A 21238-nucleotide genomic window follows, 5' to 3' on the forward strand; every position below is an offset into this window, starting at 1 on the left:
AATTTTCAAGCCGTTTAACAGCAACAACAACGACGATACATCTAAGATAACACAGCCAACACAGAAAAGACATTGAAAAGCAAATAAAAAGAAGAAATCCGCAAGCGCCAAGAAAAAGAGAGAAGACTATTCGGAAGCGGTGCGGTGGCGGCGCACACACATGGCTATATCCTGGCGGTTTGCGCAGTGTCGCCGCCGGGTCATGGGTGGCGCTGGGGGCAACGCGGTTCGCGCTTCGATACGATCGTCAGTCAGTCGCGGGACGTAGCCGCGCGGGGAGACTACATTGCCACGCGCCGCTTGTCTTTCTCATCTTCACTGCCGTCACTGCGGTCGCGTGTATCTATCTGCAGCTGTATGTCGTTGCACTGCAATTGACACAACCTGGACATCCATTTTTTTTTCGCGATTGTGCATTGCGTTAGTGCGTTGACTAATTTTCTTTTCTTTACGTTATATTTTTGGTGACTCTATCCTTTTTCTTGGCGCTGGTACACCTATCTGTTGCTCTTCAGCTAAAAGGAGCAAGGTGATACGGCGCTTTCGCCCAGGTGAGTTGAGTGCTACTACATAGTGTTTCTTTTCGGATATGATTCTTTTCGAGCTAGAAGAGTCGATTGTTATGAAAAAGTATCATTGTAAGTCAGAGGGTCGATGGATTTTTGTTTTTCTCTTCTCACTGTCAAAACGTGCGAGACTTTCCTCACAGCTTTTCTTTTTCTTCTCATTCAAGCGTAGCCATGCTGCATGGATGAAAATGAAAAATAGTTTTTTTTTTTTTGGTGAAAACATTTAAAGATCGTGTTTATTTCAAATCGCTGTTCAATCAATTCAATCAAAATATGCGTGGTTGTTTGTTTTCACTTTTTAATACCTAGAGTTTTCTAGACCAATTCCTCTTTCAAAGTTCAGTTACGAAATTAAGACCAGGATATACTTTGTATAACTTGCAGTCAATTTCCAATAAGTCGTATTGTTACATAGTTTTACGAAAGTTTACATTCATATCGCTTGTAGTTTATAATCGGAAGGTTCATTAATAACCGTTTTTATTATTCAAAACAGGCTATTAGATACCTTCCGAAGCCCCATTTGAAAGTTTAAGAGTTTGATCGGTGTCTCCTCTTGATGCGTTCCGCGAGATTAATAGTGTGCAATTGATTTCTAACAGTGACTGACTTTGTATCGATGACATTTACGCAAAGTCTTTAAGCAATTCACGCTTCGTCATATATGTATTTACGTAACCCCACTTTCAATTTATCAAAACTCGTTAGAATATTTGTGCCTACGTAATATTAATATTCGAAGCCATCTTTGAAATGGAAAAAGTTATTCATAATATGAAATGCATGATCAAGTAGAGGCTTTTTAAAAATATCTATATTATCGTCAGTGTGGAATCGATACTTTAATTGTACTAAAAGCCAATTAGAGTATCAATAATTAACGACACGTTGAGTGCATCGGTTGCTGCTAGTCCATTAAAATCACGAGAATTATTTACAATTCAATAAATATCAGCTGAAAAAAATGTCCGAGTTTATTTAAACCCACACGTATGGCTCGCGCACGTACAAGAACAGCGAATAAAAAAATGTATGTAAGCCCGTACGATTATGCACTTGTAATCGGCCCTCTCGCTCACTCGCGGCAACAATTGCGACACGTGTATTATGGGGAGCTGTGAGTATGAAATTTGCATTCATTAGATAAAAGTGTGCAGTTCTCTCTCGCTCAGCTATACGCATGTAAATCCGTAAAATAGAGCTGGCGGAAATAACTTCGCGCGCGCGATTGCGCAATGCGCGAGTGCGAATGACATTTGCATATTTAGCTTGAACGAGCGACGAAAAAAAAGACCGAAAGCGCCGTGCGTGCGCGCGCGAGTGCAACGAACTAACTGGTAAAATCATCTTTTCCATTGCATTTGGCACGTCATCTATGATAGCTCGCTGATAAGGATTATGTCCCGCGTGGTTAAGATAACGGGCCTGTATTTTGCGTCACGTTGTCTCAGCGCGACGCTGACCTGCAGCGTTGTCGGATATATCAAAGTGTATTGCCAAATGACTTTTACTGTCGGTAATTGTACATATACACTCAAATTTCATTATTTTTGCGATTGCAGAACTGTCGAGTCCGATTAGTCAGTAGCCGCCGCACAGAATTTCACGCAAACGTTAACATGTTTTTGTCGTTATTCCTTGGATGTTCAGTCGAAATAGTCATATCGAAAGATAAATGGCAGAGAAAATTTGAACAATGCGTCGGCACACACGCACTGCCGTGTGTTCTGCTTAGCGTTGCGTATTACGTTTTAATGAGTGCCCGCTTGTCTTTACGCGCCGCGAACGTTTAATTTACATGTGAACTGTTCCGTTTGTAGTTTTCGTCGAGCCCACGCTCTGTCATACGTAAACACGCAGACGCGAGAGATGATCTTTATATGGGAGAAGAGATGAAAACATTTGGATAGCACGCGCGCTGGCGTACCGAAGAGACGAAAAAGAGTGAAGAAATTTATTGGTGATTTATTTGACCTCGACGCGCACTCCTATTTGTTTTAATTTAGAATTTTGCGTAGAGATTTTCGCTCTCATCACGTTGAATATACGGAAAACAAATAAAAGCATCGCAATTCGATTATAAACGAAAGCTGAATCTACATTAATTAATTGTTCAATGTATTGATTAATTAATTAGTCATTCTGTATATAATATTATATTTTTTTTTTTATAATTACAATGAAATGATGCGATGGACTTGAAAAACAGCGCACGTATTGTTAATTTGTTAGCCTTTATTATTTATCCTAATTATTTATCCTACATGCGCGCAATTCAAAGCCGCAGCTCTAGTGAATAAAGCAAATAACTTAATTAATAACGTTGCGGGAGTAGGGCCCTTATTATTATTGTTGCAGCAGCCTAGTTCACCGGGATTACTATTAATTTTTACAACCAGCTGAGAGAACGTACGCAATTGGCGCCGTTGAATTATCGAACACACAAGTGAAATTATTTATCCGTGTTCCCATTAGAATAATTCAACGAGAAAAAGACTAGAATACGTTTGTTTTGCAAAAAGCTGTCGCACGAGCAAATTGCAGGCAATGAAACAAAGTTGAAAAACAGCAGTGGCACGCAAGCAAGTGCACATCGGCGCGAGCTTTTGGTGCGCACCATATACGCGCTTTGCTATCGCACAATGGCCTGTTGCTCTTCCCTCCCCCCTCCCCAACCCCCTACCCTACCTTGCCCTTCTCTCTGTGCGGAGCGTTATATAGTGGCAGCGCTGGGTCCTTTGCCACTATGTTGGGCGGCTCCTCGTGTACGTGCAATTTACTTCCGCTTATGTTCCGATTTGTCCGGGAGAGAATGTTAATTTCGGCTGTAGCTCTCGGCACGCTTTGACTATCCGTCGCTCTTCTCTCTAACCCCCGTATGCATACGCGAGTTGACTTTGTTGAAAGGATTTTTATTTACTCTCGTTATCGCTCGATGGGAATGGGCCTTTTGTTCCGTTTTTTTACTTTCTAATCGAATAATTAGGCCTCTGTACTATAGGTTTGCACGCATTGTATGTGAATGCTCTTTGAATTATCAAAGCAATCGACAAATATCGCGCTTGGTTGGACGAATTCAAACTGTGGCCAGTTGATTTTGCTTGAGAAGGATTGTCGGCTGTATGTAATTTCCTTTTATTTTCAAGTTTGCCCGAAACGTTTCTAACTTAGTACGATCATTCGAATGTAAGAGTCGACGAACTATTTAAATATTTGTAATTTTTTTCATTCGTTGACTTTAGTTAAAAATGAGCTCTGTTTAATTGCGATAAATATTCTGTAAATTACAGTCTAATCGTCTAACATGCTTTTACGCTCTTTAGAATCTTGTTCGCCAAATTAAGCAATAAAAAATCGGTACAAATATAAATAAAAAAATATAGCAGAAAATTAGACGAGCTGAGGCACCAAACAGGCAAGCTTATTACTTTCTTTGGCATAAACTAAGCAATATTGCACGGGGGCATAGCAAGTCGAGCCTGGCAAAGAGCAAAGTTAGCCAAATAGCTGTAACCACAACACAGCGCCTTAGCTGCTGCCGCTGCGCTGCGTGTTTTGGTTGCACCTTGTGGCTTTCGAGGGATTTGTAGTATATAGGCTCGCTGCTGCACTGCACTAAGGAATCCGCGATGATTTATGTATGTACTCGGTACTTTTGCCTGCATCACTGCTTTATTGGAACGTATCTTTTCGCGTGCGATGGAGGATTCGGGAATTACTGCGGCGTTAGCTTATAGATGATTTAAGGCTTTTTCATAAGGCAATCGTTTCGAACGCTTCTTCTTTCGTTGTTTTTTTCTTTCTTCTTCGATCGGGTGTAGGGGGTCTCGAGCGCTTAATTGACTCTATCAATTTATTGAGTGATAAAGTGCTTTTTTTAAGACTGTGATTATTTTTTTTTTCTTCAACGTAATGTTGCGGTACACTTGATGATCTTTTTTTTTTCCATATGAAGGAGGAAGGCGTATTTTGATTTAGTGGATGGATATAAGTGATACTGATCATAATTGAATTTTTTTTCTTGGGCGGATGAAAGTAAACAGTGAGTTGCACTGATCACCAAGTGAATTGATATTATTATTGACGGCATTACAGTATATGTTGTTCATGCGCAACGTGATGCATCATCGAAAACGTTTCTCCTTCCCTAAACTCACATTTGCGTTAGCATTCCCAGTTGTTTATTCAATTAAACGTGCTTCATCGAAACGTATACAAAAGCAATTGCCAGAGCCCCATCCCGAATTCAGGAAATACTTCCAACCCATGCACACAGTTATACACAAAACTATTTAGAATGAAAGCAAGGGTGAATGAAAAAATATACAAAGTGCGTGCGCGTACGTGAACGGCATTCCGGTGCATCCTCTCGAGTGACTGCCCGTTAACCCCGTAGAAACCGGAAGTCATGTCTTCTTTTTTTGAGCCTCGCGTGGCGCCTGTCACCGATGTGGCCGCGCAAATGAGTTATTATATATACTTTTTTGGTCGCTCAATAAAAACCCAGTCACGACTTAAGCTTTGTTGCGCTCTTTTTATTATCGGACTTTACAACTGATCAGTTTTTACGACAGCTTCATTCTGTTTACGAGCGCGAGTAGTGTCTCTTTCAGCGCAGAGTGTCAAGGAGGCTTATTGTTTCAATTATCATACTATGAGTGCATATCGACTGGCTCTCTTCAATGCGACTTTTATGGCGAGCACAACTCTGATTAAAATTGAAAGGGAGTTAGTATCTTTTACTACTTTGGTATATTTTTAGATGACTTTATTCACCGCCAAAGAATAGCCAAGAGAAACAAACAGAGTAATTGAAGTCTTGAGAGGCACGGTTCCTTGATCTGAAAATAATAATAGTTTTTCGTTATTCCGCGGGAGATTGAAGTCTTGATTAAATAAACGTCACTTCATTCGAGATTATAAATAAATCCTGAAGTAGAAAACCATCCCGGTAGCTTCAGTAAATACATGTAAATTTTATTTTAATCGGAAACGTCGACGACGCGACCACCTTAGAAGTTGACATATCTGAGTGTAAGCTTCCTTCATTAGTATTCTGTCGTTTGCACTGCGACTCAATTAATTCAAATGAGGCTGTCTAATTAAAAAACCATAGCCAAACAACGAGATAATTTCATAAACTCGCGTCTCGTTATAAGGAATGCGCGCGAAGAGTATGAACTTTGGCGAAAAGTAGTAAAAACTGGTTTATCGCGTCAAAGGCTGATTGATTTGTGGAGGTGCGCAGAAGGAAAACAAAATGTACGACCGTTAGAGTGCTTGTCTTGCACGGTGCCGTGCGTGAGATGGAGAAGGAATGTTGTGCGTTGAGGATTTCCTTTTGCTTTTCATTTGGATCTTGTTTGCTTGTTCGTGCTCGCGGCAATACGTCATTATCAATTTGCTGGATTTGATTGGATGACAGTGAAGGACAGTTGTGTGTTCTCGTTGATTGTGTGTGCTTTTCAATTATTTGCTGAACTATAATTGTTAATCGCATCTAGCTTTCTCTCTTATTATCGATCGTATAATGGCATTTGTTTTTCAAATTCCGTCGGCTGCGCAAAAGTGACCTACATTTTACGTTCCTAAATTACATTTTTTCACGACAAAGATGTTACAGCATGTGGCAAGCAAGCTGGAAATATCAGTAAATGGCGCGTGTCGTGAATATAGTTTGCTTCTCTGTTTTCTTTAGATTTTCGTTCGAGATTATCATTTATCAAGCGTATGGCGCCTAACCTTTCATTTCGAAACAAGACTTACGAATGTCTTCTTTGCTTTAATTAAAATTAATCCGTTGAAAAACCTATAATTTCAGACTGATTCCCGTCAGCAGATAAATAAGTACAGTTTTCTAGAGGAAAGTAACTAGAAAATGCATTCATTTGATCTCAATCAATAAATTATCAACTGATAGCCATCTCAATTTCGCTTATCATTGATAAATTTAATGCAAATATTTTCTCAGCACTTATCATCATCGTTTCAAAAGCTCGATCAATAGAAAATGTTTACATACTTGACGCAAATATATTTTGCTCTACCAATATTTATCAAATTGATTTTTGTACACCTGATATAATCTTATCTTTTCGTTTTATTCATACAAAAGTGTAAACTGTATATTCTTCGCGCAGCATCGATTAGGCTTTCAATGAAGTAGCACATATTCCATACATTTTTTTCCGTTATATCACATACATGTAACAAATTTTAATCGAAAAAGCTAGATAAAGTAATGCTCTACATTGATTAAGAAATAGAAGAGAATTATATTCTATTATATTACGTATAAGTCGACGTCGAGAGTACATGTCGAAATACAACGAATGTTGAGAACACAATATAGCGTGATTTAGATATCGAAACAACAATCAGAACATCTGGAAATTTTACAGTTGATAACAACGTCTAGGCGCAGATAACCCAAACCATTTCTCTTTCTCTCTCTCTCTCTCTCTCTCTCTCTCTCTCGGCATCGAAATTACCATCATTGTGCATTCAAAAAACACTGCACCAGCACCAACAGCAGTAGCTAGGTCAATGGCACTCGAAAGCTCTGCAATTAGCATCGTAGATTAGCCGACGCGAAATTTAGAGAAAGAGAGCGGGGAGAGCGAGAGTGGGATTGAAGGAACTTCAGCACACGTGCAGGCAGTCGCAAATAGGAAATTGACGACTGGGTGGTGCGTGCGTTAGCATATAAGTGTGCGTATATTGTACACGTACACATAAATCTGGAATTGATCGATCGGAATCTATTAATGCGTGGATCGCATTTCCAGTCAAGCGAGCGTCGACGAAAAATATACGTCCACAAGTTAATCAGCTAGAGGGTTGAACAGTTACGTGGGCAACATGAACGTGGTAGACGTAATGTTTTTTAAATAATTGTTAGTTTTTACAGTCGCCGCAATCTTCTAAGTTAAGCTTTTATGCTTAATGACAGCTTGACACGTGTTATAGAGATCAGGATAGCGTATAATGGATTCAATGTGTTACACCACTGTCCTTATATATAAACTAATGCTTGCGAGTAATTTACAGCGTCGTCCAGTGTGTGCAATTTCCAAACTATCAAATAATTGGAAATGTGCACATTAGTTCAATCGATCAACGCACGCATCAGCGCGCAGTGTACGAGTACAACACGCGCAGAAATAATTAACTACAGATAAGCATAATTATCAACTATATAATTCGCGGTACACACATGAGTAATCTGAAGGTAATTATAGAATAGAAAAAGGAGACCTAATAGAGACCATGATTCAAAATATAAGAACGAGAGAGACAGAATATTTAAGAGCAGTAAGGCTCTCACGTAGGATATAGATGAGATATCGAATGCGCACATGCGGCTTTCTCTCTACACACACACACACACACACACTCGCACACAGACACCCTTGGTAGCAGAGAGAGAGAGAGAGAGAGAGTCTCGACTCTTCCATTGATTAGCAAAGCGACCATTAGTGAAATTAATGGCAACCCCCTTTTACCCCATCCTTCTTGCAGATCAATAACCCATGCGCAAAACGCTTCAAAACAGCTGAAATGCTCTAATTCGATATTGGCGTGCATGCACTACACATCGTTTCCCGTTTTATTCGACCCCGTGTATAAATACCGTCAGCTGAGTTTGATTGAGTGTTTTATGCGACCACTCGTCGATTTGCAACGCAAGAATCGTTTATTACCTCTTTGCCTCGTAGTAAGTGATTTTCTTAATTTTCTTTGTTAGATTTGTTATAATGTATGGAATTTAAGTTTTAGTCAAAATACTATTCTGAACTGAAAGATTTTGACTTTCTAAAGAATTTTGATGAAATGTGTAATATTATTGAGTTGATATTAAACCTAAATAGTTAAGAAATTGCTTGAGTTTTTGGAAACGTAAGTTGTACTAATTGTACCACTAATGGGGCATTTTATTGCAAGTTTCAATTTAATTAAACTTGTATTATTTATTTGAATTTTGTAGAATTATTATATTGGTTCGAATGTCCGTAATATGATCCAGTTATATGTTTTAGAGGATTATTGTTATTGATAACGAATCAATAATTTTTACTTAAAAATTATGTTTCGCTTACAATAACTGAAAACATAACAATTGAAAAATTACAATGAGTAGCATTTTACAAACATATTCGTAAAAGTCAATCAATCGTATTGTTTATCGGATAGCATATCGAAAGAAATAAAATGTGCTGCAAAATCGTAGCAGCATCTCATATTCTTGACACATATCCGCGTGAAAAGATCCATCGACCGAACAATGAAAGTGTTGACGCGTAAAAATAAAAATATAAGGCTGTGGCGCTAAAGCTTCGCAAAAGTAAAGCTCGGCAAGGCTCTGACACAATAGTGCAACGCCCTGCCTCCCTATTAAGTATATGAATTCTCGTTCTGACGCGCTTCTGCGGCGTGAAAAGCCATGCGCGACGTCGAGCGACGGCGCCGTTGAAGGCTTTTTCTCCCACCTCAACGCTCCTTCGAAGAATTTCAAGTGGGCGTTTTGCAAGAACTTTGCACGACTTACATATTTTATGGACCGAGAGCCTTTCGATTTTCTCTTTCCATCTGCGCTGCCAAGTTATAACGCGTTTCGTGCGCACAGACATAGAACGCGGACCGAAAGAACGCCTTGTGCAAATTCTTCGGACGAAAAATTCATGGCCGTTTGTCGATCTATATAACTTCAGCTTGAATTTTTCACACTGATTCGATCTATTGTCTTGGCGGGTGTCACGAGCTGTAGGTTTTTTCTTTGCATTTACGATAAATTCTTGTCAAGGGATGACGATAATGATGACTCACTTTACTGCTCTGCGACACGATTGTGTGATATTTTAGGTGATATCGAAATCTGCCTGAAAAAGTTATCGTTTATTTTAATCTTTATCTTGAACTTTCATTATGTATTTTTGCGACTTTTAATATATTTTCGAGATTCTCGTAAATGTATAGAGGTGGAGAATTCTGTTTTAAAATTTCATCGAAAACTTCTCTTTTGATAATAATTTCAAAAGCCTGCAAACTATTTTTCACTAAAAAGTTTTATTTTTCTTTTCTGCTTTTAAGAAGCAGCATCTTTCGTTGAGTAATCTTTCAAACTTCCAATTTCTCATATCAGTCAAAAAACAGTAGAATGAAAAATTCTTAAAATTTTGAAAATAATCATATCCTATGTGTCGTTAAAAATATGAGCCACAAACCTAATAACTTTTAATAGCTTATAGATAGAATTGCTTATCACTGCGCTTCCCATTGTAAGTACCGACTGAAGGGGATGTATTTGGAGAGGCCAAAAGCGTTGGCAGCTCAGCCATCAGAAGTAATTAAAAAATAATTAAATAAAGAGCAAGCTCGAGAGAGAATAGGAATCTTATCTATCATATCTGATTGGCGATCTCTTCTCCTCCCTTACTGTTGTTTCCAAAGATCGTTACTCGCTATCATACGTAGTGCCTTACGCGTCCCGGCCCAGTTCTATCTCCACGCGCTATACTCCAGCAGTCTATCGCTCCTTATCTCTCTCGGGAGCTCTCGATCGCTGCCACCGCGCGTCGCCCTTCAGCGACAAACTTTAATTAAAAAACGCGAAGCAGCGGCAGCAACGGCACCACTGCCAGCAGCGGAGAGGAAAACTCGTTCGTCGCGCGATATCTGCTCCAAACAGAATTGGGACAACAGCCTTTAATTTCGCGATTGACTGTTTGCCCGATTTTTTTCTCGCTAATTCAAACATTTCTTTTTAAGAGCTATTATGCTGTTTACCTTGTTATTATATTGATTCTCCGTCAACCCTCCCCTTTTTGTAAACAAATTCCTGTATCGAGGCTAAGTTGCCTATATTCTTTCAGCTCATGGAAGTAGACATTTATTATTCAAAAGGCCGGAATAAAGGATAATTTTTTGGAAATTATTCTTTTTTATCTATAGCTCTGGCGCATCTCTGCGAGATATCTTTCGGCTGTCACGCGAAATTCCTGTCGTCGTAACGAAGGTCCCCACGTGCGCTTTCGCGTTCCGTCTGTCTGTCAGTGTGTCTGTCCGTCTGTTACCACCATCCCTGAACTGCTTGTAGAGAGCTATAAAACTTCTCGCTCGACGTGATAGTCCGTCAATAACGCGAGTTTCTAACAAGCATTTTTTTTCGTGAAGTTTTTAACGAATCCAACGAGCTTCTTCAGAAAAAAAAACAAGGATATTAATTCGACAGTTGACCGCTTCATGGAACTTTGATCGTTAAACACGATCGCCGATCGTTAGTTGGAAACCTGCAGCAGCCCGCAAGAATAATCTTGAGCAATAAACTTGTAAGCCAAAGCTAAGGAATTTGTCAGTCCTTGACCGCAAACCACACAAATGCGGTCGGCAGCAGCAAGTCAAAAAAACATACTTGTGCAATCCCTGTGAACTGAGTGAACTATAACAAACGAACGTAAGTACAAGTGCAAAGCACGCCTAAGGATTGAGGTCAAGCCGGCTTTTGTGGATTCCAAGCGTATGTGCGTTACCATTTAAGAATGCGGAATAAAAATAAATTGATCGACGACGCGAGATTCATTTTATTTGTTTCGACCCTCTTCGCAGTCGTGAGAGTACAAAAGAGTTAGAGAACGGAGCTTTCTCTTTATTCTCGCAAGTACAAGGGGATTTGGCGACTGGATCGAGCGTTAAGAGTGAAGTGGGTGGCGAGAGAGTTCAAGGGGGAAAGAAGGAAAAGGGACGACGACGATAACGGCACCACCCCCTCGTTATATGCCATGCGGTACGCTTCGAATGAGATTCGCGGGAAAAGTTACGAGATTGATTTTATAAGTGTGGGATTCGGTGCGCTTTGTGCTACTGCTGCTGCTGCTGTTGCTGCTGCTGCTGCTGCTGCGTGAAATCTTTAACGTAGTCAATATGGAAACGTTCTCAATCTTATCCCTTTCTTTCGAATATGAAAAATTTTGTTTTTCATTCCTGATCGAATTCACTATTTTTATTCAATACAGAAAATAACGGCTATAAAGCTTTCAAGTTAGTCTCGCAAGACTACTTGGTCAATAAACTATAATCTAGTTCGTCGTAATGACGCAACTCGCGATAAAGAAACTGCACTGTACTGCGGCAAAGAACTCGTCGTAAAGCAAACAGGTAAGCGACATGAAACTCGTTTGCTCGGTGTGAAAGTCGTGTGGAAACAATCATCTTAAGAACCCAAGCGACAACTCCTCTCCCTCGTCTTCCTCGAAGTATAAAAACTAGAAGCTTGCATGCTTGTCCAAGAAATGGTATTGCGTGTGTGCGATTATAAACATATAACGTACATACAAGTTGAGCAATACGCCAAAAATGAAGGATTGCTCGCGTTATACTTTTTCCCTGCACAAGGATATATTAGATGAGGGATTTTAGATTGGCCGTGCGGTGACGAAGAGTTCAGGTGTCCGGAAGGCAATTTTTTTATCGGATGCAGTCGAGCGGTAATCTGATTTCTCTCCCTCTCGAAAAATTACGAGCTGACTCCTCGTAAGAGCAGTAATTACCGCTGTTATATTCGCTCGGCGCTGAAAAATTGCCGAATAGACTTTCAAGGAAAATCAGTGCGTTAACTTGATTTACGCCCGCGGGTATCGTCAGAAGAAAGAAAAGATCATTCGAAATTAGACCTGACGTGGAAGCGTATAAGCATCAGAGAAAAATGTCTAAATCGTATTTCACCTGACATACATGGTTGTCAAAGTAATAAATCCCTTCACCGAAGCTGCTGCTGCCGCCGCCAGTGCTAAATGTCAGGGTCGAGTGTCTTGTAGATCGCTTTTTTTTCTCTTTATACTCGCACCTCGTTCGTGCGAGCGAGCGACTGAGCTAAAGCCTTACTTGGCTTCGGGTCAGCTGCTGTGGTTTCTTTTTCGCCCTCGTGCGCGCGTGCATTCAATGTCAATCTTGTTCTCTCTGAGCTGATTCCGTTTGAATTGCATTCGAGTTGCCAGTTGATACTGTTAGTTGGCTATTGGTTTAATTTAATCAACATGTACTGTAGGTGTTGTTTATATAATGATAGAATGAAGGGCTTTCAGTGTCACGCGATTGAAATCATTTTCGAAATATTGGACAAAAATCAGGAATGCCTTGTGATACCGTTGTAATAATTTTAATAATAACTGCATCGTTTCTCATTTTTTTCCAGGTAAGATTTAGAAACGTCGTTACCCCCATATCACTCAAAATTGAATTGAAAATTGAGGTACGTAATTATGTTCAGACCTCTTACATTTCTTTGCAAAGTAATTTGAAAAAAAGCTACAGCTTGTGCAACGACAATTCTAATTAAATTAAATTTTGCAGAGAGCGAGTTCAAAAAAAGCGCGAGCAATGCAAATGTACATTCAGCGTGGCGTAAAGTAAACGCGCGCGAAAAAAGCGTCGAGCAGCAGCGGAGAGCAAAAACGAAGATTTCGCATGGAAGAAAAATAATAGTACAATGAGCTAAGGGAAGGGAAATAATGGGCCTCTAGCGCGCATGTGCCATGTACCGCATACGTTCGCACGAAGAAGTGACCGAGTTTTCTCCTCGCGGCTTCTTTATAAAAAAAACTCTCTCACTCGTAAAGAGCGTTACAGCCTAATTTACGGCGCTGCAGAGGCCCTGATTAGCAGCACTGCACGCACTTTTTTTTAATACGAAGCTTCTCTTTTCTTTTTTACGAGACGCTGTTCAACGTGTCTTTATTAGCGCGCACGCGAATCGTTTATCACTCTCCTGAACGCAGTTACGATTTCGTAATTGCGATAAGATGGGCGCGCTCGTTGTTATATGCGATTTATATACAAGCTGCCTTGCCGTTGAAATGCAGCTGTGTGTAGTGTTTGATTTATACGCACGAAAACTCAATTATTATGACATGAGATGTAAATTTTTGTTTTATTATTTATGTGACTTTTTCGTGCGACGAGTGCATCCGTCGCGTAAAATGAGTAGTTGTTTGATAGGAAAATAAATTATGCATAATGCAAGCGATGTAAAATTGTGCATTATGCTTTGGCTTCTGAAGCTTCGACATTTATTTTCGTTTATAAAGAATAACTAAATTTATTATTTCGGTACATTTTCGTGATTATTTTCGGGATGGTCAACAATTTTGGTACAACAGTTATACCGGAACTGTTTCTAATCCATCAGCGCCACATTATTTCTTGTAAAAAAATCTTTGTACGTTCAAGTGTGAAACTATCTGAAGAAGGTATTCCAAAAAATTTATCGACGATAATAAATCAATGAACAAAATTACTGATGAAATATACAGAGCAGTTTCTGGCTTCTTATATTGCAACCGCGAAAGTTTTGCTCGCGCAACTCATAAACAATCTCGCAGAAACAGCACTAAAGGAATTTTCTCTCGCGGCACTTTTAGCTCGAGGAGAGAGAGAGAGAGAGAGAGAGAGAGAGAAAGCAATAGCCCCATAAACACTCACCTCAATAAATATCCCAATAAACAGACGTTTCTGAAACGGCGGTCACATGCCGCGCAATTTACAAAAGCGAATCACCGCGCGCGTTGTTGAGATGAGATTAAAAATGACGACGAAGGGGCATAATCATCATGGATAAGTGCATAATAGTGGCAATCAATCGGATGATTTACACGATTCGCGGTATTCTTCACCCTCGCAACTTCGCTAATAAATCTTATATGCTAGGAGTATTATACCTCCTCTTCGCGACTGCTCTTTTCATATTTTCCGCGTCGCTTTTTTCTTGTCCCCGTGGATTAAAATTGAATCTGACGCGGTGATTTATTTGCGAATTTTCGGCCCGGGGCTATTATCTCTTTTCGGTTTTAAATCCCGCGATGACCCCGTTTCTGCCCGTTCCTGTTTTTTTTGTCCTGATCGATAGTGTTCCAGCGGGAATATCTGTTTAATCATTTTTCATCGCGCGATATTTCGTTGACAGCACATAAAAAAAGCCAATGCGTAAGCGAATGTGTTACCCGTAAATAAAACGAAATTTTCGCGCAAACGTCAAAATGGCGTTAATAAAGTCAAAACGACGACTGAGCAATAACAGTGCACAAGCCGGCGTTAACATAACAATGTCATGATTACAAGAACGTATGCTCACAACCGAATGTTACCTCCGAACTTTTTCCCGGTTCAACTCGTGTGGCTGCGCTGTTTTTTTCCGCAGTATGCTTCAATACGCTTGACTAAAATGACGTTTAATATACTACTTGGGAGTTCTTGTGTGAGAAAGAAAATTTAGTGCTTATTTGGGGCTCAAGGATTTTGGAATTGAATAAAGTATTATTTCTCCACGTGAAAGCGTTTTGTTGTTGCAAAATTTCTCTTTTGTTTCGGCTTGTATAAAATTTAAAATTGAAATTTTAACAAATACCAACCGATATTAAGTATTTTTCTAGTCACATAGTTTCGTTTGAACATCGTAACTTTGTTTTCGAACTTGAGTTCAACGCAGTATAATAATATTCCTTCTTACCATGAAATCCCAGTAATACCTCTCACTGATGAATACTGACAACTTTCTTCTACGACTGTTATTTGAAAAAATATTCAAACGAAACGTAGGTTAACTTAAAATCTGTCGAGGTCTGAATATTTCTTTTCTCTATAAAAATTTTCTCTATGAAATTGAAAGGTTCTACAATGTCTAGCTTTACAAATACACCACCTTACTAAGAAAAATAGCGTGAAAGTTGATAAATTTACGTTTCAAAGATTTTCACATTTTGTATATGTTATACTACTAGGTGTTATATTCAACTAATCCTGAAGAATGGGATAAGAATTAAAAACTTTTCAAATTCTCTCAGTTAAAACTTGAAATCCAATGGAACGTATTACGCAGCTTATCCTCCGAAATTTTTTCATCCTCACAAGCATACACGCAAAGTTTATGTAACGATGATAAAACAAAGTTAGCAGTAACAGCAGCCAGAACAATAGCGTAAAGCCGTAGGGCACTTGTCTCTTTGGTCTCTCACTCGTTCGTCCATCCGAGGGAATAACGCACGAGGCTAAACTTTGACAAACGCCAGAGCGAGTTGTAGGGGGTGGATTACAAGCCTGGCAGCAACGAATAAACTGACCTCGCCTGGCAAATAATTATTGCGAAAGAGAAAATAGAGAGAGAGAGAGAGAGAGAGAGAGAGTGGGCGAACAGGTGCTGTGGAACGCCATCTCCCAATTAGACTCGACTCCCTCGCGTGCGCACCAGCAGCAAAACAACCATTATGATCTGGAGGTGATATTTTGCTCGAACGCGGCAGCGAGACAGAGAGAGAGACAGAGAGAGAGAGAGAGGCTTTGTCCGATCTCATTGAGGATTCGCTGATACTGTAGCAACATACATACATACGCACACTCGTTGGCGAGTTAGCGGAATTTCACTGTTTACGGGTTGCAACTTCGCAAATATTTCGGAATGTGTGGGTTCTCAGGTCATACTGCCTGCTTGATTGTTATCCAATCGGATTCGGATAAATCACGAAGCTTTTTTTGTCTTGGCTCGTTTGTGTTACATCAGTGGCGAGTATTGATCTGCTCCTTGGCAATTATTTGTTATTTTTATACGTAATAGAAAGATAAAATCTTCAAAGCGAATTACAAATTCAAAATTGTCAGTTCGCAAAGTTCGGAAATACAAGTAAAAGTTTTGGCAAAACGCAATGAGAGAGGCATTAAATTGCATTCGTAGAGTAAGTAAAGGTTTAATCTCATCTCAAGGAAGAGTCAGCAGGCAGTACAACTTTAAATTTGTTAAGCAGAGCGAAATTCCTAAGATAACCGGTAGAATCTAATGCGAAATTAGCGTAAGGGAGGAGGGGGTGTATTTTGCGGTGTGCAAGCGTAATATCTCGTTTCTGGGGCCGAGAACGAGTTACCTACCTGTCTTCTCTCTAGGGAGGAGTTCTCTTGCGCGCAAGCGAAAATCTAGGTTGCCGCCGCCGCCGCCGCCGCCGCCACGGAAAATCGCGGAACTAGAAGTTTTAGAACGAGTTTCGCAAGTGTTACTTCCGTCTTTTTTTGTTTGTTGCCGATGTGTGCAGCGGCGCCTCGCAGCTTTATATAGGCGAGCGCAGCTCATTAAACTTATTGTTTAGCAAGCTTGAAAGCCCACTGAAAGCAGTTATAGAGATTTCGCAGAGAGGAGTAAAAAAATCTAAGAGGCATGATTAAAAGTTTGATAAGCTTGACAACGCATTCGAAAGAGTTGTTCTTTGCAATGCTAAAAGGTTTAATAGCTGCACGGCCAATATCCGTATGTGAGTCTACGTCTTTTGTATTGTCAATTGTACAAACATCCGTAAAATTCTTCGGCAATTTGAAAACAAAAGAAAAAAAACTATCCTGCCAAAACGAACATCCAGAGTTAGCGAAGAAAAACAAGTATAGAGCAACGGTTGTCGACTGCAGGCGCGCGAAGGGGCTTATCTGGCAAGAGCAGCAGCTTTCGCGTGTACGCGCGCGCGCCGAATAAGGCGGCGGCGCAGGAAGGCGGAAAACTGTGCGGCCCACCTGCGCCGTAGCAAGGAAAGAGAATTAGATAGGAGGCCAAACATTTGCTCGCACTTGCGCCGCGGCGATATCGGTAATGAGATAACAGGCGTGCTTGACCGCTCTTCCTACTTCGGAGAGGCTCGCTGCAGTTCCTGGTGCTCGCCGGACGCGCCTAATCTCGTCGTCTCGTCGTCCAGCTACCGTTCGTTCAAACTTGCTTATCTATTTGCCAGCTGTTGAGAAAAGCTTCCTTCTACGCTTGCTTATTGATTTCTATGTGTACACGAGGTGTTTGCGTGAGAAAATAAAGAGAGCGATTCGTCTTTTCTGAGAGATATCGAGGGTCAGAAGGGGAGGTGTCGATGCCTGGCGCCGGAGTGATATATCTTATCAAGATTGAAAGTTTGAATTTACTTTTGATTGCACAATGGTTCACCGTGGAAAGTTAACTTTCACCATAGAGTTATAGCATTCATTCAGCTTTTAAAGCATGTGATTGTACATGTACTTTGATTGCACTCAATTATACCGCCAAGCATCACAACAATGCGACTAGCGTCAAAGAGAGAACAACTTTCGGCATTGAAATATATAAAGATGCGGAGCCTTTTCTCCGTAATAAGACTCATGCGGATAGAAGAGAAGAAGTCGTAATTGATGACTATAACGTTGCTAGCTGAGAAACGATGCGAGCGCTCGAAGTAATGGCTTAACTGTGTGAGAGGTGCTAGGAACCTAATTATACGGCTGCGCACGCCGTTTTTGCGCCGTGAATAGATGATTACAGTGTCCGGCCTCTTGGAAACTGAAAAAAATCTCAGAAACAACGTGTGAGAGAGAAGAGTATATACAATCACCAAGACTATAACGTACATATAATATGCTGTATTCGCTAGTAGTAATAATCTTCAAAATGGTTACCTGGCGCTTTGATGATTCCTTTAGTGTTTTCATATGTGATTTATTGCGTGGTGCCAGTACTTTTTAGTCGCAATAATAGAAAAAATATTGAAGCTCGATGGAAATCTTTAGACTATATTATGTAGTGTGAAACGTACGTGGATAATGATAACTCAATATGTAGTTAGCGTCTATAGATAGTCCAATGCGAGCCACATGTATGGCGCAGATGTTCCAAGGTATAAAGACGTAAATTCTAAAGTTGCCAAGTTCTATGATAAAAATATTTAATATAGTTGCATATTTACTTTTCTTGAAATTATAAATAACTAAATTAATAATAGTTTATTCGCATTTCGAAAATAAAAACACGTGCATTTCCAATCAATTTCAAATCATGTTCATACATACTTATGCAGCGTGTTTATTGGATTTGAAATTTCAATCAATAATTAGGGCATTGGGAATGTCAGTGTATCCAATCCCATCCAATTAGCATTTCAACGAAATGTCGAGCGGCGCTGTGCATAGATAGAATAATAATCATAGATTAATTATAATTGAAAATTAATAACTCTTTAGCAGGATGATTAAGTTCAATATTTTCTAATCGAAAAACGTCGAACGTGTAAATGACGTATTTCAATTGCAAAATAATTATGTGTATATATATATATATTTTTTTTTTTCGTATACTGAATGCTGTGAATGTGGATGCCTGAATTAGCTAATGTCTATTTCGACCAATCAATCAAATAACGTATTCGGGAAACAAATAATTGATCTCGCTCTATAATTTAATCGAAAAAATCCAAGGCAAAGTCGTCAAAAAAAAAAAAAAAAGTCATAAAATACGGTAGGCGTGTGAGAAATAAAACAAAGCAGAGGTAGGGTGATTAATGGAATATCCACAAAAGCTCTTGGTTCGGCGTATAAAAAGAGCCTCGTAAAAGCCTCCGGGGCCATCTCAGCGAAAGGGTCGTCGCAAGCGCGATACATATATGCGTCGCTCGCGCGTTTACTCTGATGCGGATAGCAATGCCGAAGGGGGGTGCTGTAGCACTTTTTTTGCGACAACCCGTATACACACCCACACATACACACACACACACACACGCGCGCGAGAGAGAGAGAGAGAGAGAGAGAGGGGGAGATGCGTGTGGTATACGTGTGTGTAGCTTTTTTGCGCGTTTTGTGTACGTGAATTTATGTATAAACAGATTAACCGGAGGTTTTGCTACGGCATTGTTCTACCACAGCGTATTATTTTGGGATGAAATTTTGATTTGGTAACATTATTAAAAATGTAGAAGATTCATTTGTTATACTACAAATTTCATGTAGAAGATTGATTGATTAGAAAAGCCACGAAAAGTTGATATAAAAATGGTATTTCACGTATCATTTGTAAATGCTGAAATAAAGAAGCTGCACTTTGTGATCCGATAAGAGAATTTAAAAGAAAGCATGCAGTAGAATTTTTCATGCACCCGCAAACAGCGCTACGTATAAAATATCACTCATCCCATCACGAAAACTCGTACAGGTACAAACTGAGGAAGGGAGAAGCACACCTGTCCACGCAAAAAGCAAAACTTATATATATGTATATATATGCACGAGCAAGACAAAAGTATGGTAGAGGCGAGAAAACGGCAATATGAGCAAGTCCGATGATGCGTTCGCGTTGTCGTGTTGTTTTTGCCTTCTCCACCCCTCGTGCGCTTTGTCGCTGTGCGAGATATAAACGAGAGAAGAGCCGAAACGCCTGTTTTACGCGCTCGCGCTTGCAAGCCGCGATAAAAATGATCCGCTCTCTCGCTGCCGCGTCTACCGCCAACGTTACCAAAGGATACGATGCAAGCATCGCTCTTAGGGAGAGAAAGTGAAATAAGGTTACGCTCGAGATAGCAGCTGTGAGCACTGATGGAAGTGAAGCGCACCGCCACCTTTTCTTAACGTCTCGTCCCCAGGTACGTTTGATCGGCCGAATTTATCATGCGAATTTATGACAGCAGCTCTTCAGTACTGCAAGCGAATTCGTTTTTTAGAAACACCGCCATGCTCATTTTTTCTCCTTCGCCGTAGACGCGCTACAAATGCGCGTTTTCAATTTGAGAGTTTTTCTTTACTGATTTGTGAAAATAACATTTCCATTACGTGTATGTCGGATGCAAGCGGTGTATCAATCGAATGATAACTGCATTTTTTGCAATTGATAAGTATCATCATGTTTTCCGAAAATAAAATATCAAATTGATTGGTTAGAGTGCTTTTTCGAAAGCTTCTCGTGTACATTGAATAGAGTTAATTTCATTTTCATGTATCAATTTTCATCAATCGCCGTACTGCAGAAAACTGCGCGCGTCTGGTCAAACGCAATTCATTCCGGAAAACCGTTAACTCCCATAAAGGTCTTCGTCTGTTGGATATTTTTTTTTCATTTTTTCTTTAATTTACTAAATGAACGTTATTCCCGCAAAATCAATAATATATATCGCCGTGGCAATGTTGACTCACTCTAGAATAGATTGTCGCGGTATAGGTAAAATATTATTGCGAAAACAAAATCGAAGGGCAGTGATTGAATGTAGAGAGTAAAGTTTCTCGTTTGTTAAAATATATAAAGAAAATGGTGCAAGGGCGAGCGCCGCAAGGCTGAACTTGAACGTGCGGCAGTAAACAATTTGTTACCCCGCGTAGACTTAAGTTAGCTGAGTGCGCATGAACCTCTTCGCAGTTTCTTTTTCACGTCCCAAGAATTCAGTCTTGATATATTTTCTACGTGCAATTGATAGCAATGACGTTTTAACGACGTGAATCGTTATAAAAATTCCAGCACCACGGTGAGGAAACTTTTTCAGAAATTTCTCTTGCATTTTACACGCAGCTTTCTCAAGTTGCTCAACCATCCGAAGCTTAGGAAAAAATTTCATCTATACTCGAGCTCTTTGCGCGTTTTCTTCTCTGTCTCTCGCTCGTTGCGAGCAGTGAGTGAAGTCGACGGATCGTTAGCGTCCTCGTGATAATCTCCGTGCAACTCGTCAAGAGAAAAAGACGAAAGACAGTCTAGTACACCAAGTGTAGGTGGGTAGATGGACCAATAATCCTCACATAAGCAGAGAGAGAGCTGTCGATTAAATATATAAGATCGTTCTCCACGTTTTTATTTAATACCAGTATATCGCGAAGTAAATTGAAAGTAAAGTTTAGAAAGACTTTCATTAGGTTGGCGTCTTGGTGCAAAA

At 39.9% G+C, this 21238-nt stretch overlaps 1 protein-coding gene across 2 annotated transcripts in view; it reads left to right on the forward strand.

Moving 5' to 3' along the window:
• Positions 1 to 277: 277 nt before the first annotated feature.
• LOC131663943 (epithelial discoidin domain-containing receptor 1-like) overlaps positions 278 to 21238 on the forward strand; it is a 127381-nt gene continuing 106420 nt past the window's right edge. For both annotated transcript variants that reach the window (XM_058934731.1, XM_058934732.1), the window contains exons 1-2: positions 278 to 424; positions 516 to 551. The gene's annotated coding sequence lies outside the window, so the exon portion shown is untranslated. The remainder of the gene's footprint in view (positions 425 to 515; positions 552 to 21238) is intronic.

Source organism: Phymastichus coffea, unplaced genomic scaffold (genome assembly GCF_024137745.1).
Source record: "Phymastichus coffea isolate CEN01 unplaced genomic scaffold, Cenicafe_Pcof_1.1 PCOF00039, whole genome shotgun sequence".
NCBI lineage: Eukaryota > Metazoa > Arthropoda > Insecta > Hymenoptera > Eulophidae > Phymastichus > Phymastichus coffea.